This window comes from Protopterus annectens, chromosome 1.part1 (assembly GCF_019279795.1).
Source record: "Protopterus annectens isolate FY-2018-M chromosome 1.part1, PAN1.0, whole genome shotgun sequence".
Lineage (NCBI taxonomy): Eukaryota > Metazoa > Chordata > Ceratodontiformes > Protopteridae > Protopterus > Protopterus annectens.
Window position 1 is genome coordinate 1,624,622,819 of NC_056726.1, and position 17,928 is coordinate 1,624,640,746.

Genomic DNA, 17,928 nt, shown 5'->3' on the forward strand with positions numbered 1-17,928 from the left:
CAAACATAGACTGGGAGCATTATTCTAGCTCCAACACTGTAGGACAAAAGTGCCTAGAATCCATAAACCAAAATGCCCAGGAACAACGTACCACTCCCACAAGAGGGGTAAGCATACTGGATGTGATAATCAGCAACATGGGTACTGGATGGCAAGATGAGAAATGTATCCCTCACTGGTAAGACCAGACCATAGAGTAATCACACTGAATATACACATCCTGACCACAGTCCCTGCCCAGAAAACCACAGTGAAAAACATGTGTAAAGCAAAAGTTGCACTCCTCCAAACTGATGTGGAATCCATTAAAGGCCCTGTGCAGGTGCAAAATATGGGCCACACCTCAGAACCTGTTATACAGGCATTCCATGAACACTGCCAGGAATGCATGGATTATGCAATCCCAAATAAAACCAAGACACAATGCCATACACGCAGGCATCTGGCATGGTGGACTCCAGCCATTACCAAACCATGCAAGACAATGAGGAAGCTACTACATGATAGAGCAAACATGAAAAGGAAAGTAATCACTGATCAGTAGTATGGCAATAAAATATGTCCACTCATACAATCCACTAAGGCCAGCTACAACAAGATGAATCTGTTAATCTTGAGGCAATGTTACACCTGCCCCATGTACACAGACAACCCTCACCTCCCCCCATGAAATACAAATATATGTGAGAGATGCAACCATTTATCCAAACCAGAGGCTGAGCTCTCTCAACTCAGTACTGTCAAAACTAGTCAGGAGGAGAAGGTAACCACACACACCACAAACCCAGTCTCACATAGACCTATCACAACTGCAAACCAAAGACATAAACACAGAAAAACATTCCCGGAGGCCCTAATTACAAACACACCACATCAACAGAGGCCTCCAAAGCAGACACCCAAGCAACCACTACCTCCAAACAAAGCACATGCAACACATAGTACACAAAGCTGGTGTGCCAAACAGTCACAGGCCAGAAGGAGAAACAACATGCCTGATACAGTTGTAATAGGTGACTCCATAGTCAGACACACTGCTGTCCCGCTCACCAGACTGAACAAGGGAAAGGGTACAGTAAGCTGCCTGTAAGCTGCTACAATACGCCACATAACACAAGTATGCAGGTCACCCCAAAGCAAGTAGAAATATGATGCAGTCATTGTCCATGCTGGCGTGAATGACCTGAGATGTACCTCCCCGGACTACATGAAAAGAGACATAGATGAGCTCTCCGATTATGTAGTCCAGGCCGGTATGACACTGACTGTGTGCAGCATCCTACCCTCACCAAGAATGATGCCACAGTACAAACACAGAATGATCAGCTTTAACAAGTGGCACAATTACTGGTGTCATTCCAAGGGGATCCAATGTCTGTCTGCTTGGGATGTCATGCTTGACAAGCCACGCTGCTGTGCCAGGGATGGCTTGCACCTGTTAGCCCTGGGCATCTGGATATTGGATAAGGCTCTTGCCACCTCCATAGAGCCTTTCGTAGGCAAGGCGGAAAAGGCTAACCCACCTCCCTAGAAAACATAAGTGGAAAGAAACATAAGGGTAATGCTGCCCAATGCCAGACGTGTAAACCTCTACATGCATGCTCCCGAGGCCTTCCCCAGTATGGAGAACATTGATGTTCGTGCAGTGACAGAAACCTGCAGCAAGGCTCCTGACAGCACACCAACACTACCAGGTTATACCTCATATCATGCGTTATGGCCCCAAAACCTGGACCAAAACATAAAAAGAGGGGGAGTATCCATATTCAGCACAGACACCCACACGTCCAGGTAACTGACAATGCACGAAGCATCGGAGACCACCCATGTGCAACTAACCGTAGGCAAAACTGCTGTACAGTCTGTAGCATGCTACAGACCACACTCTCACACACAGGAACCCCACTCAGCCATCCTGAAGACACTGGACAGTATGAATGTCTCACCAAATACCAAACAAGGTACTCACAAATTACCACATAGGTGGTAATCCATTATGTATGGAAGGAGTAATCAGGGACCTAGGGACACAAGTGGACAGTAACCTGTCATGTGACACTCACATTGCCAATGTGGCTAGGAAGACTGTCTATATTGGACACCGTATCATGAAAGGATTCACATCTACGTCAACAGAGGTCATTGTGCCCCTATACTGTTCTCTTATCAGACCCATAATCTAGTACAATGCCTCATTTGGGATGTACCTTACCCGACACCTGCAGCAGTTAGAAAGACCTCAAAGGTACCTCACCAAGAGGATAAAGGGTCTCAAATATTTGTCATATGCTGCCTGGCTGTAGACACCCCAGCTGTATGCAGTCACATACTGCCTACTCAGAGGCGTTGCATGCCTGTTGTACAAGGCCATGTCCAACACAGGAGTAATGGACATGCTCCACCCCAGAAAACCCAAATCCATTGGAGCTGTGAGACTGAGAGATGTCAACCTCAACACATAATGAAATAGGATGTGCTGGAGGGACAGATACATAACCCAGAGGCTCCCTACACCCTGGAATGGAATCCCACTCCATGTTAGGCAGAGCCCCTCACTGACTCTCTTCAACAGGAATCTTGCCAAGTGGATGGATGATCGTAGATGTACACTGGGGGTCTTCACTGTGTCACGTCCAGACAGAGGCACACTAAAGTAAATCATAAATGGCCATAATATTCAAATAGCAAGGGGTGGCGAAAGCCACACACACTCTGGCTAGGCTTAGAAATGCCCTAGGGCGGATAGCCTAGTATGAACCTATGAACCTATGAAGATACAAATTGTACAGGACACTAAGGATAATCACAAGGCTTTCTTAACTGATGGTAGGAACCTTGTTGGGAATTCACAGATATGCTCTGAATCACTCAAGTATTACAAACAACATACCAAACACACACACATATTGCCAACAACCAACCTGACAGGTGCAGTGCAACCCCCCCCCCCCCAAAATGCAAAATATCTATCCCAGCAGAGTGCTGGCCCCCTGACATTGCAGATGCTGAGGTAACAGCCAGCATCTACAAAGCAAAACACACAGCATCAATGGTATGAGATGGTGTCCTGGGCTGAGTCCAACATGGACTCCAAGAAGAATGGAATGCCAAATAACACTACTGCTCAATGTCAGCCTTACCACAGGATATGTACCCAAAGAGCAGTGTACAACAACAGTGGTCCTTCTCCACAAAGTTGTTGCCTGAATGGATACTGCAAACTACCACCCCAGAATGCTGAGAAGCTTGGTCTGCAAAGCTATGGAAAGGATCAGCATGTACCTCAGACATAAAGATATTGGGGACCTACTGACACTGGACCTTACCCAGTGTGGCTTTCTTAAGTGCAGATCCTGCCCCTTATACATGTTTGACTCATTTGAAACAGTCATTAAGGTCATTGATGAGGGGAATGTGGTCCACACAGCCTAGCTGGACCTTGCAAAAGGCTTCCATACAATACCCACGTGTTCATTATAGATAAGCTCACCAGCTTAAATATAAACCCCTATGTCAGTAGAGGGGTTGCAAACCAGACCAAGGACAGAACTGACATGGTCAGAAATGCTGCAGCCATGTCAGACTACAAACCAGATACAACTGGCATCCCACAAGGCTCGGTCCTGGGACCTCCCTTGTTTGGTATATATGTCCCATAGGTACAGGCCAACATGGAAGGACTGTGTCTGAACAAGTTTGCAGAGGACTACAAACTGGCCACCATATCTGACCCTCCAGCTGACACAAGCATCCCACAAAAGGGCCACATAGAAACAGACAACTGGTGCCATAGCCATGTCAGCAAGCTAATTGCAGAAAAGTGTATAGTCAACCCCTGTGGATATACAGTAAGTGCCCACCAATTACCACATAGGTGTTAACCCATTAAGTACTTAAGATGTAATAAGAGACCTGGGGACACAAGTTGATATCTTGCATTGGACAAGCACGTGGCTGTAGTGGTTACAGAAACATACCATATACCCACCTAATCATGAAGGTAGTCAGATCTAGATCATGGGAGGACATTGTGGCTCTGCAGACATCCTTCATCAGCATCACAATTGACTACAATGGCCCCTGTGAGATGTACCTCAGCAGACATCTCCATCAACTGGAAAGACCCCAAAAGTACCTCACCAGGAGTATCAAAGAGCTTGAACAGATGCCATGTGTTGCCTGATTAAACAAACTGCAGCTCCACACACTGCCATACTGCCCGCCCAGAGGCAAGCTGTGCCTGATGTATAAAGCCATGTCCAAGCTGGAATCAATGAACATGCTGCACCTTGTACAATCTGAATGGCAGTGAGCTATGCACATGAGAGACCTGAACCCCAGCACTGACATACATAGGACAAGCTGTACTGAATGATCCATAACACAGAAGCCACCCCCACTCTTGAGTAAACTCCCAGTACAGGTTAGCCAGAGAGTCACCAGTCGACTCTCCTCAAGAGGAATCTTGATGAGTGGATGGGAGATGGTAGGTTTACCCTGGGTATCACTGTTATGTCACAGGTAGACGGAGGCACAGTATACTAACCATGACATATGTCATGGCAAACTCAGTTACAATGTGTGTTGAAGGACAAACACACTCTCTGACTAGCATTAGAAATGGCCTAGGGCACATCGCTAGTGTTTGCCAATGTCCACCTATGTTGTGGAATACACTACCAATGTTGGACAAGCCTGGTTTAAGTAGTCCATATCTGAACATAATGCAACATGGTCATATGTGCACAACTGGCCCCTAAACAGTCTGTTGTGCTCACTATGAAAATTTAAAGCAGTGATAGGACTAAAGCCCAGGATACTGTCCACCACAGTGAAAGTACTGAACCAGTACACTATATGGTACTACAGTGTTAGGTCAGTATGAAAGGATGTTGACAACTGTATGCAAAGTATCCCATGCAAACCCTGCAGGCACAGTATAATTCAGACATGAAGCAGTTGGCCAGTAAGTACACAACATGACACCCAACACACAACCATAAACGTGAGATATTGTTGAAGTTCCCACTCATCCACAAATGTGGTGGACTGCAGAGTTCAACATATGGAAAGCTCACAGTGGGCATGCTCGCACACTTTGATAAATGAGACATATGACAGACAACATGCCATGGAAAGGCTGAACTGGGCATGCTCTCACACTTAGGCCATATCTCAGTTTAGCAGTTGGCCACACATATCTGGTATTTGTACGTATTATTCCAGGAACCAACCACATTACAGCAATCTGCCCAGTGCACACAGTTAAATGACTACAGAGACATAAGTGATATAGTGGATCCCTCTCATATTCAAACATCTTCCACAGATACACAAGTTGTTCATAGAAACAGGGAATGCTATGGCAATAAAGACCTGCAAACAGTCTATCAGCAACAAATATTGTGCATCTGACAATTAAACATATGGGTGTAGAGGTCAATACTAGGCTGTTTTCCCTAGGGAATGAAAGCTTAGCCAGAGTGTGCTTGGCGTCTGCATCCCCAGTACAGTAGGCTACTGTGCCACTGTAAAGTAGGTCACATAAGGCACCGTTTGAGGCTAGTGTGCTGTGCCTCCATCAAGCAGGGACACAGTGGAGATCCCAGGGGTTGAATTTGCTATGACACATCCATGTTGTTGGTGTGTGCTGGAAGAGCATTGGTGAGGACCTCTAACAGTAAGTGGGCATCAATAACAGACTGAGGGGAGCCTTATCTGCAGTGTCTGGACAATTTCACTGTCAACACATTGTCGTGATGATTATGAGGGATTGAAGTGTTGTGCCAGTACTGTTCAGAGATGTCCTCCCTCTGTGGGCTACTGCTCTGCAATGTATTAGCTCACTCCCTCTGTTGGACAGCTCATATATGGCTGGTGTACACCTGACAGGGTGTCCTGTTGTGGAGGAGTCATGGGTATATTTGGGATAGCATGATCAATGCAAACCTTCCACATGCTCATAGAATGCAATTGTCAAGGATTATGCAGAGTGGCCTGTATACTCCCCCAGCATGGGTCCTTTGAAGTCTTCCACCCCAGTCTTCACAAGTGCAAAGTCTGCTTTTGATAAATACACTTTGTTTGCAGTGACAACCTTGCCTGGGGGTGGGTATAGGATATGGATGTCCAGGGAAAGGTGGGTATGGTCAGATATCAACAATGGTGGTCTACCTCTGGTGTGGAACAGTGAGTACCCATGTTGCAGATGGTCAGGTGCAATATGTATTCCCCCTTGTGGCTGTGGTGAATGGTCCTGCCATAGCACATGGACTCACAAATTGTAGTGGCTGTAGCTAAATGTTGTAGAGGCCTGAGTAGTTCCCACACACAATATACCTGTACCTGACGTTAACAACTGGAATGCTGTATGTGAACACCTTCATATCTTGGCACTGTTTCCAGGGAAGCAAAGTGTGTGTCCCGGATGTGGGAGGGGTGGTCTGAACTGGTTGTGTTGTGTGTTACAGGTCCTGTGGTCATGAAGCATTGTATAAAACATAACCTGCCAGTGCTGATGTGCATATCTGACCCTGAAGTAGGTGGCTGCAAATGCATATATATGCTATCCCCACCTGACAGGTAGTTATAGATGTACATACCTCTGTATAAATAATGATGTCAGCACCCTATAAATACTGCAGGTGCAAAACAGATGCCCAGTAATTTGGATAGTGCGCTCTGCTAATGCGTCTTTCTCAAGTGTCATAAAATAGTTAGGGAGGGGTTTGAATCCTGCAAATGCGCAGTGTGTGTGTGGGTGAGCGGGGTTGGTGCGTGTGCAATTCTGTGTGAGAGAAATGTCCCTTTTGGCAACTAGGAAAACACACTACAGGATGCACATTCCCCTTTCTAAACACTGATGATGTCAGCACCCTATAAATACAGCAGGAGAAGAGAAACCTCCCAGTAATGTGAATAGCGTGCTCCGCTAATGTGTCCATCTTGAGTGTCATAACATAGTTAGATAGGGGTTTGAATCCTGCAAATGCTCCGTTTGGGTGAGAAGGGTTAGTGTGTGTGTAATTTTGTATGAGGGAAATGTCCCTTTGGCAACTAGGAGAACACACTACAGGATGCACATTTCCCTTTCTAAACACTGATGATGTCAGCACCCTATAAGTACAGCAGGAGAAGGGAAACCTCCCAGTAATGTGAATAGCGCGCTCTGCTAATGCGTCCATTTTGAGTTTCATAATATAGTTAGGTAGGGGTTTGAATCCTGTAAGTGTGTGTGTGTGTGGAAATAGAGTGTGTGCAATTACATGTGTGAAAGAACTGACCCTTTTGGCAACCAGTACAGCACACCAGCTGCTGCATATTTCAATCTCTACACAGAGATGATGTCAGCACCCTACAAGTACAGCAGAAGAGGGCAAATCTCCCAGTAATGCAAATAGCACGCTCTGCTACTGCGTCTCTCACTACTGTCATAGCACAGTTAGTTATGGCTATGAATTCCACACATGCCACGTGTGTTTTTGTCACACAGAATGCCCATGTGTGTGGGTTGTTGTTCACAATAATGCATGACATCGATTAAACCAGTAATGGCAATGGACACAGATGATGTATGTGTGTGCCAAATACACATATGTACCTGTGACCTTCAATAGCTCCCATGTCTGACGCCTGCCACATGTGAATACATGGTATTTGTACTGGATAACATTATGACTGTGGTCTTCTGTGCGGGTGGAAATAGAGTGTGTGCAATTACATGTGTGAGAGAACTGACCCTTTTGGCAACCAGTACAGCACACCAGCTGCTGCATATTCCAATCTCTACACAGAGATGATGTCAGCACCCTACAAGTACAGCAGAAGAGGGCAAATCTCCCAGTAAAGCAAATAGCATGCTCTGCTACTGCGTCTCCCACTACTGTCATAGCACAGTTAGTTATGGCTTTGAATTCCACGCATGCCACGTGTGTTTTTGTCACACAGAATGCCCATGTGTGTGGGTTCTTGTTCACAATAATGCATGACATCGATTAAACCAGTAATGGCAATGGACACAGATGATGTATGTGTGTGCCAAATACACATATGTACCTGTGACCTTCAATAGTTCCCATGTCTGACGCCTGTCACATGTGAATACATGGTATTTGCACTGGATAACATTATGACTGTGGTCTTCTGTGCGGGTGGAAATAGAGTGTGTGTAATTACATGTGTGAGAGAACCGACCCTTTTGGCAACCAGTACAGCACACCAGCTGCTGCATATTCCAATCTCTACACAGAGATGATGTCAGCACCCTACAAGTACAGCAGAAGAGGGCAAATCTCCCAGTAATGCAAATAGCATGCTCTGCTACTGCGTCTCTCACTACTGTCATAGCACAGTTAGTTATGGCTTTGAATTCCACGCATGCCACGTGTGTTTTTGTCACACAGAATGCCCATGTGTGTGGGTTCTTGTTCACAATAATGCATGACATCGATTAAACCAGTAATGGCAATGGACACAGATGATGTATGTGTGTGCCAAATACACATATGTACCTGTGACCTTCAATAGTTCCCATGTCTGATGCCTGCCACATGTGAATACATGGTATTTGCACTGGATAACATTATGACTGTGGTCTTCTGTGCGGGTGGAAATAGAGTGTGTGCAATTACATGTGTGAGAGAACTGACCCTTTTGGCAACCAGTACAGCACACCAGCTGCTGCATATTCCAATCTCTACACAGAGATGATGTCAGCACCCTACAAGTACAGCAGAAGAGGGAAAATCTCCCAGTAATGCAAATAGCATGCTCTGCTACTGCGTCTCACTACTGTCATAGCACAGTTAGTTATGGCTTTGAATTCCACACATGCCACGTGTGTTTTTGTCACACAGAATGCCCATGTGTGTGGGTTGTTGTTCACAATAATGCATGACATCGATTAAACCAGTAATGTCAATGGACACAGATGATGTATGTGTGTGCCAAATACACATATGTACCTGTGACCTTCAATAGTTCTCATGTCTGATGCCTGCCACATGTGAATACATGGCATTTGCACTGGATAACATTATGACTGTGGTCTTCTGTGCGGGTGCTGCATGTGGTATGTGTATATACAGTGTGAGTTGTATATGGTATCATCCTAGCAGCGAGGGATACACATCTGGTCTGGGGCATATAGTCTACATATTGTTGATGAACAGGTGCTGCATGTTTTCACCTGTTGTGGGGGTGGTAACAAGTTGTTCCATAGCAATGCAGTGACTACATGCTAGGAACCTTTCAGCTAGGGTGTTGTAGCTACAGTAATTCATCAGCATTCAGTAATACTTCAGCATTCTTGGTGAGGGTATGATGCCAACCAAGGTCAGGGTCATACCAGTCTGTGCCACATGCTCAGAGAGCCCTTCTATGTTCCCTATCATGTAGTCCAGGGATGTACATCACAGGTTAGCCATAGTGGCATGGGTAATGACTGAGTCATATGTGTCCATGCCTCTGACTGACCTGTATGCTTGTGTTATGTGGTGGACCATAGTGCCCCACGGGCATATCACTGTGACCTTCACCTTGTCCAGCCTGGTGAGCGGGACCTCACTGTACCGGACAATAAAGGTACCTAATACAACCGTAGCAGGTGTGTTGTCTAGCCGTACAGGCTGTGACTGTTTGGCACACAGGATTTGTGTACTGTGTGTTGCACGTGCTGTGTTCCAGCTTAACGTATGCCTGTGTGCCAGCTGCAGAGGTGTCTGCTGCTCAGGCAGGATGCTATTCTGAGGCTCCACGAATGCCCCAGTGTGTTCATGTGTTTGGATTGCTGTCAGTGTAGGTCTACATCAGACTGGTATTGTAGTCACTGTAGTATTTCATGCCACCTGACAGGTTATGCCAGTACTGGGTTCAGAGTGCTTAGTCCCCAGTTTGGCTATGTGGTTGCATTTCATACATGTGTTGTACATCCATGTGTAGGGGAGAGGGTTGACTGTGTACATGTGGCAGCTGTGACATTGCCACATGACTCACATATTCCACAACTGTACCATAGAGGTGACTGACAAGTGACCTTTGCACATGCTACCATAGTGTTGTGATTGCCATGGTGATTAACAGCACATAGGGCCAATGGGGAACAAGGTACAGAAGGTGAGTATGTCAGGGTGTAGTGTGATTAGTTAGCACTTGGATATATGACTGCTCACGTGGTCAAATGCCAGGTAAGTCATATGCAATGTGTCACAGGCAACGTACATGCGAACAGGACAAACAGTGACGTTCTGTCAAGTGAGACATGGACATACATATAGTAAGCTATGCAGATGTCACTAGGAGTCCACAGAAGCTCTGTAAATCTGCATTGCAGGTGGGATCAGTGTACCAGGGTAACTGCAAGCAAACATGCATGCAAACAAAGCTACAGTAAGCAGGGCTGCATATAGTCCATTGTACAACAAACAAGCTGTACCACTTCCAGTAGGTAACAGTGCAAATATGCAGGCACTATACACATGTACATGGAAATACACAGGTCAGATGGCCAGGGTCCAGTCTCAGCGCACACAAGTGTACAGACCATGTACCTTCAGGATGTACAATAACCGGATGGAAACCCAGGTGCTCATACCTGCAGTAATACACATGTCAAATAACAGACACTGAGCCTTCACTCAGTGGTTCCATACTTAGTAGGATGTATGCTACCTGTCCTGCCACCACAGTATCCCTGACATTTATGGGGACTCTCCCTCCTGTGAAAGTTAGTTTTGTGTGTTGGGGCTGTCTAGCATGGTATGAGATGTGAGCTTGCAGTGCTAGGGTGCTCCTGTGTGTCCTGTACCAGTCGTGTAGTACTGCACACATATCAACATCCTCAAACATCCGCATTGCAGAGTCCAATGTGGGCAACATGCCACTTGCAGTTTACATGTCCATCATTGCGTATCAATACTTTCATTACCTTATCCCTTGTGCTACCTATGTATGTAGCCTTCTGTTGACATCCTTACCACCAGTATGCCAACGTGTGCAGATGATACACTATGGTACTTACCATGGGTGTAGAAAACAGTACAAGACAATCATACCCTTACTGCATCAGGCATGCTGGGATATACCCACAATTATATCAGCACACAGTACTGTTAACAACATGATACTATTACTACACGTCTATGTAGTCACCCTGTGCATCAGCAACATGTTAACCTGTACCTGCACTGATGTTACAGATTGCAGGAGGTGGCACAGTTTCATCATAAGCACAGGGTGTGAACTTGGTATGCCTGAGTCTGCCACTAATACCACCAATTGACATGTATGTGTATGTGTGTTGGTGAGGGACAGCAGTACAAGGTGGAGCAATGTTGATGCAGTGTGTGCATGTATGCGGTAGCCCTAGGTGTTGTCAATTCGCATGTGTGTATGGATGCACACAGTTACACCTCATGGCTGCCATATACCGGTGTTTGTGGACAGCCACAGACTGTACCTGCCAGGTCATACAGATCAGTGTCTCTGGCCATGGACACGGTACCTGTGCCTTGCAGGGGTGCTACGAACCGTATCCGGTACCAATCCAGACTGGGTACTGTCATCAGAAGCAGGTGTTCATTGACTGGACACAGATCCCTGTTGGGCCTGTCCAGAGCCATGTGCATGTGATCTCTTGTGGCGGTCTGATGACAGCACAGACCCAGCATTGCTGGGGCTGCTGCTGGCACTATGGGGGCAGCCACGGCCCTGTTGTCATCCGCGACGACTGCCAGCTGCTGCTGTTGCTGGCATACGCCCACGTCGATGACTCAACCGTCCACCATTGCCCTGGCTCATGGACATGTAGTCGTGGAACTGATCTAATATGTCCCCGCAACGTCTGTCTATGACATCAGTGAAATTACGGATGGCAGCCGCAATGTCACGCATACTGTCAGTCATGGCTGTGTGACATGCTGTCAGCTCCCTCAGACCCTGTCTGGTGTACCGTTCCATACGTGACTGTGCCTGCATGACAGTCCGAAACATAGCTGAGGTTGTAAGACTTCTGTGGGCACGTCTGACAGGGGCAGTACGCCCACGGATGCTCCCACGAGAACCCCTGGACATCTGTCTGTGTGGTACCATCTCAGGGCCATGCCCATGGCTGCTGTGTGGTGAAGCATGTGCCACAGATACCACATTACCCTGGTCAATGCCCACTGTATCCTGTCCATCACCTAGGGACATTGGTGACAAAGGGTGTATTGGCAGGATGACTGTGCGCATTGATGGGGTTGACAGCTGTGTACTGTCAATTGGCTGACCAATGATGGACCCTGCCACACCTTCCTGTGCCATTACACAGATGTCATCATTATCAGTACCCGTGGCACCTGATTCAGGTTCCCTGCTGCATGACACCAGAGCAGCACCAGAACCTGTGGGAGGGAAACAGGAAACACAGTTTACAATGTCTACACAATGTTACCAGTGATGCACACATGCACACATGCACACGTGCACAGGTGCACAGGTGCACACATGCACACATGCACACATGGACACATGCACACATGCACAGGTGCACACATGCACAGGTGCACACATGCACACATGCACACATACACAGGTGCACACATGCACACATGCACACAGTTGCACACATGCACACTTGCACACTGTTGCACACTTGCACACAGTTGCTTACTTGCACACTACTCAGTATGCGAGATATCAACACACAGACACAGACACACCTGCATGCATACACAGAGCACTACTAAGTGAGCCTAATATTACTATTACTATCAAGACTATTAAAGGTATTGTTAATACACACTCACCAGCATGGATAGACTGCATTGCTGTTACACTGGAGGGACCTGCAGAAGTGAGGAAATTAATGACAGTGGGCACAACTGTGCCATTGTTACTGAGTATGATACAGGTCAGTAGAACAACAGTTGCCTTTCACAGGTCAGCTGCTGATATTGAGAATATCACACTTGCACATTAAATACTATAATGACAGCTACAAACCAAGGACACACCTCACACATGCATTAACTACCAGTGTACACAACAGTCAACTATACATATGGCATATTACCTGCACGCTCATAGTCTTGGTGCTGTGTGGCTCCAGCCTCCATCATAATGCAGGTCTGCTGCTGTTGTTGTTGTTGGCGGGCTGGAGCCACAACACTTATGAGTAGTCCCTCCAGTCTGGTGAGTGGGGGATGTGTAGCCACCCCACCACCTGTGGCAACCTGTTGCCTGTGGATATCAGACGCATGCTGATGGACATTTCTGATTAAATCACTGCAGTGATGTCGTACCTGCTCATATGTCCTATTATGCGTGCCTATGTCATTTACCCGATGGACCAGGTCTTGCCAAAGTGCAGCCCTCTCCTGCTGATTCTGGCTGGTGCGGGAAAAAAGTATTGCATAATCCCACACCAGGCGCGGGTGTATTTCCTCATCTTCAGCTGCAGAGTATGCTGGATTGCGCTGGTGAGCCATAGTCCTGAAAAAGGAAATAAAATGATATCAGCAAAATATGTCAGCAGAATTTGGCACACATACTACACATGCTACTCGACTGTTGTGATACAACATATCTCACATGTATAACATCTGTCTGTCTATTGGTGGATACACATGTAAATGGCCAGGTATCAGTTCTCAGCCAACAACTGTGCAACAGTACCTGGCACACTCCATACGACATACTACCAAACCCCAGCAGTCAGAACACTGATTCAGGTCCAAAGCACCTCCTCACTCTGGGGGTTTGTATCGAGGTACTGTATGGGGTACATCATCAACAACTGTGATCTGACCACAAACTAATTGCCGTGGATATACATATCCCACCCCCACCACCAGCACAAACTACTACAGTGAATAACATTTCAAATGCAAACTTTACACTTCGTAACACTGTGATGGTATCCTTTAAGCCCACTGGGCCAGTGGAAGACACAACCCACAATGCTGACTCCTTCACAAATGATTTCTACGGACATCTCCGAGAATGCATGGATCATGCAATCCCATATAAGACCAAGACACTCTCCACAAAGGGAAAGCATCCTGTTTGGTGGACCCCAGCCATAGACAGATTGTATAAGAAAAGATGGAAGCTACTGCAAGACAGAGCATAATTCCATAAAGGGAAGGCATGTCTGATCAGCACTAGTAAAGAGCTATGTTCTCTCATACAAACATCCATGGGCAACTTTGAGAGGGAAATCACCGGGGACACTACAGATAACCACAAGGCCTTCTTCAGTTATGTTAGAAACCTGGTCAGAAACCCTCCAATAGGCTCATAGTTAGTACACAACAACAAATAATTCACTGAACCCACAGATATTGGCAACATTGTGGCAGACAGGTTCAGTGCAAGTTTCCCCCTCCCTCTCCCCCAAACTAAGACATACTTATCCCAGCTGAATGTAACCTCCCTGTCATCACAGATGTCCAGGTGAGAGCCGCCCTCAGAAAAGCAGAAAACACAACATCAATGTGACCTGATGGTATCCCCGGTTGCATGCTACATGAACTCCAAGAGGAGCTAAACACACATATAGAAGTGCAATGTAACACTAGCCTGACTACAGGATATGTACCTGTACACTGGCGTACAGCAGCAGTGGTTCCACTCCACGAAGGAGGCACCTCTACATACCAATACAATACAACACAATACAATACATTACAATACAATACAATACAATATGCTATTGCCCCTGGGACTACAGCAGCATACTGTTCTGCTACCCTGACCATTGTGACACATGTGATGTGATGGTACCTGCTCCTGTCAAACAGTTACACAGGGTGACTCATATGGCATATTACCTATCTGACTAACATTCAGCAGGGGTATGTGTGACATGTACTCATGGGGAGTCTTGCTTCTTAACGCTGTGTGGTTTATTGCAGGGTATGTCTTATCTGTGGGTAGGAACCTGTACCTCCACCATGTGCTCTCTACTGCGGTGTCAAGGACGACACACAGCAGTCATTTAGGTTGTGGATGGTGTGAGGTGTTACTATGGTTGTTGGACATCTGTCATGGGTGTGACTTAAGTATGTAAATCCAGGAGTGGTAACCTCTATGTGGGTAGTATGTGTGTACTCTGTGGTGTTGTCAGTCACTGTGCATTGGTAATGTGTTTGAGTGCATTGTCACAGTGTTGTACATGTCACTGTGTCCTTCTCCATATCTGTAGCTGTCATGTGAGATACATACCGTGGCAGCCATTGTGTGGTGTGGAGGGGTTCACTGACCTACATGTCCATAGCTGACACACCATGTCTGCTGACACATACCATGTGCAGGAATTCCAGGAATAGTGTGCCACTGTGACTATCATTGGGGGGACTATTGTACACATTTATGACCCTATTCACCCCTGACACATGCAGTGGTGGGCAGCCAATCACATATCTGGTGGTTACTGGTGTAGGTGATTTGAAATGGGGTATGGTACTCCAGTTTCGACATTGGTGTTCACTCCATGCCTTTCTCACCAGGCACCTGTTGCAGTACATCTGTACACATGTGCCTCACTCAGAATATATATACATCTCTCTCTCTCTCTCTCTATATATATATATATATATATATATATATATATATATATATATATATATATATATATATATGTCTATATATATATATATATATATATATATATATATATATATATATATATATATATATATATATATATGTCTGTATACATATACACATATATATATCTCGATGTACATATATTGCTATAGATATGGAGAGAGGGGGGGTGTGACAGAGAGGGAGTGGGACAGGGGGAGTGTGAGATCGTCATATACAGTCATATCTGTACATAGTCAGATCTGTCTGTCTATGTATATGTATCTACATATAGCTATATCTGTATGTGTGTATTACATATATATGTTTGTACATATTCTATCTACATCTGTCTATGTATTCCTACATCCCTCTCTATGTATGTATACATATATGCATATTATATATATATATATATATATATATATATATATATATATATACATACATACATACATACATACATATATTGACATACATAAGTATCCATATGATAGATAGGTATATCGACATGTTTGTTTACAAAACTGTATACACACACTAACATACTGCTAAACATACATAACTGTGAAACCTACTTTGTACATTGCACTACAACCTACATTCAACCTACATTGATATGTGCACATAGATGCCCTCACATACATATGTATGTACAGCCTTCACTGATAGTTGCTGTATGTCCCCTGCCCTATGCACATCTTCATATACATATGGATACAGACCAATGACACATATGGAGGGTTCACAGTATGTAGACTTTTAAAGTATTACTTTACAGTACCTGTGTTTGTCACAGCTGCTTGTGTTGCTGTTTGGTTTGGTGTCCTTCTGCTGCTCCAGTTGGCAGATGTCAGCTTTCTAGTCGGTTTTGATGAGTGTTTTTGTTTATGTATGTTTTTCTCTCTCTCTCTCTCTCTCTCTCCCTACCTCCAGAGGGTGCAATGAAAGTATTGCATGTGTGGACTGGGAGTACAGCATGCTTTTGTAGGTATCTGCATATGTCCATGTGATGGCCTCTGCACCAATTGTTAGCCAGCATTTGCTAATTGCATGCAGCCAGTTGTGTACTGATTGCAGTTCTCACTGTGATTCCAGGACAGTGCTATAAAAAGGTATGTGAGATAGGCGTAGCCCTTTCAGAGTTTAAGGGCAGGGACCATGCTGGTATGCTGTGGACACTGTTCTGTGATTGTAAAGGTTAGTATCTCTCTCATATTTCTGGCTGTGTTGTAGATTAACATTTCTCCATTCATTTCTCCAGTTTCCTGTACTAAGTGTGTATGTACACTGACACCTAAGACTACTACTACTGTTAATGTGGGTGTGTGTGCTTTCCTGTGGGACATGTGGTGTAACTGGTATATAGCAGTGGCTCTTGCACTTTGTTGCTATGGCTTCAATATTTGCCCTTTACATTCACTACTTGTATGCCTGCTAGGTGTCTTGACTGTAGTGTGTTGCTGTGGCTTTCCTATTTTCCATGTACATTCACACCTTGGAATGCTTTCTATATCTGCTAGGGTGTTACTGCATGCAGTGTGGTCTGGCCATGGTGTGGGCCTTGACATCTATTAGGGTATTTGGGTATGCTGCTGAGCAGGCCCCAGAGACTCTCAGGTGCATCTTTTATCTGCCTCATGGAATGGTACATATCAGTGGGGTACACCCATTAAATTGCCTGGTATTCTGCAGTTGTGACTGTGGGTTAGCATGAGCATATGTATTACTACACTATTTCCGACGTGCAAGTGGTGCATACTTTCAGTACTTCATAGTTACCATTGCATGTGTTGTAACACCTTTCTGCCTACTGTTTGTACATTTCACAGGGAGTCTGTGGGGCATCCCTGTAACTCAGTCACTGTTGCTATGTCTAGGCTCTTAACTATTCAAATATGGCAGTGTCAGACCTCTCAAGTGAACAGATATTTGCAGGATGTCCACAATTTTGCCTCATATTTTGGTCCATATCTCATAAACAGCTTTTTCTGGCAAATCACTCTGGGCTCAAGTCAGACTATATGACAAACATTTCAGTTTCAGACTTCATACCCTTCCAAACATCCAACATAATGTGAAACCTGTTACTCTCTCAACTGTCTAAGTTTGTTGGAGCAATATTTGGAATGTGTCCCTGTTTTTGGGCCTTTGCTCCACATTTTTTATTACTTAGTCTGGATGTGTTGCTGTAAGAGGTTGTGGGGTATGGGCAGTGATTATCCTGCTGTGAGTATGTGTGTGGCTTGCAAGGTGCTACAGTGACATTATTACCTACTAGCTACCAACTAGCATGGCTGTTTCTGTTCACACACTACTATTATAGAACTCCACTACATTTGACAGTAAATATACATGACA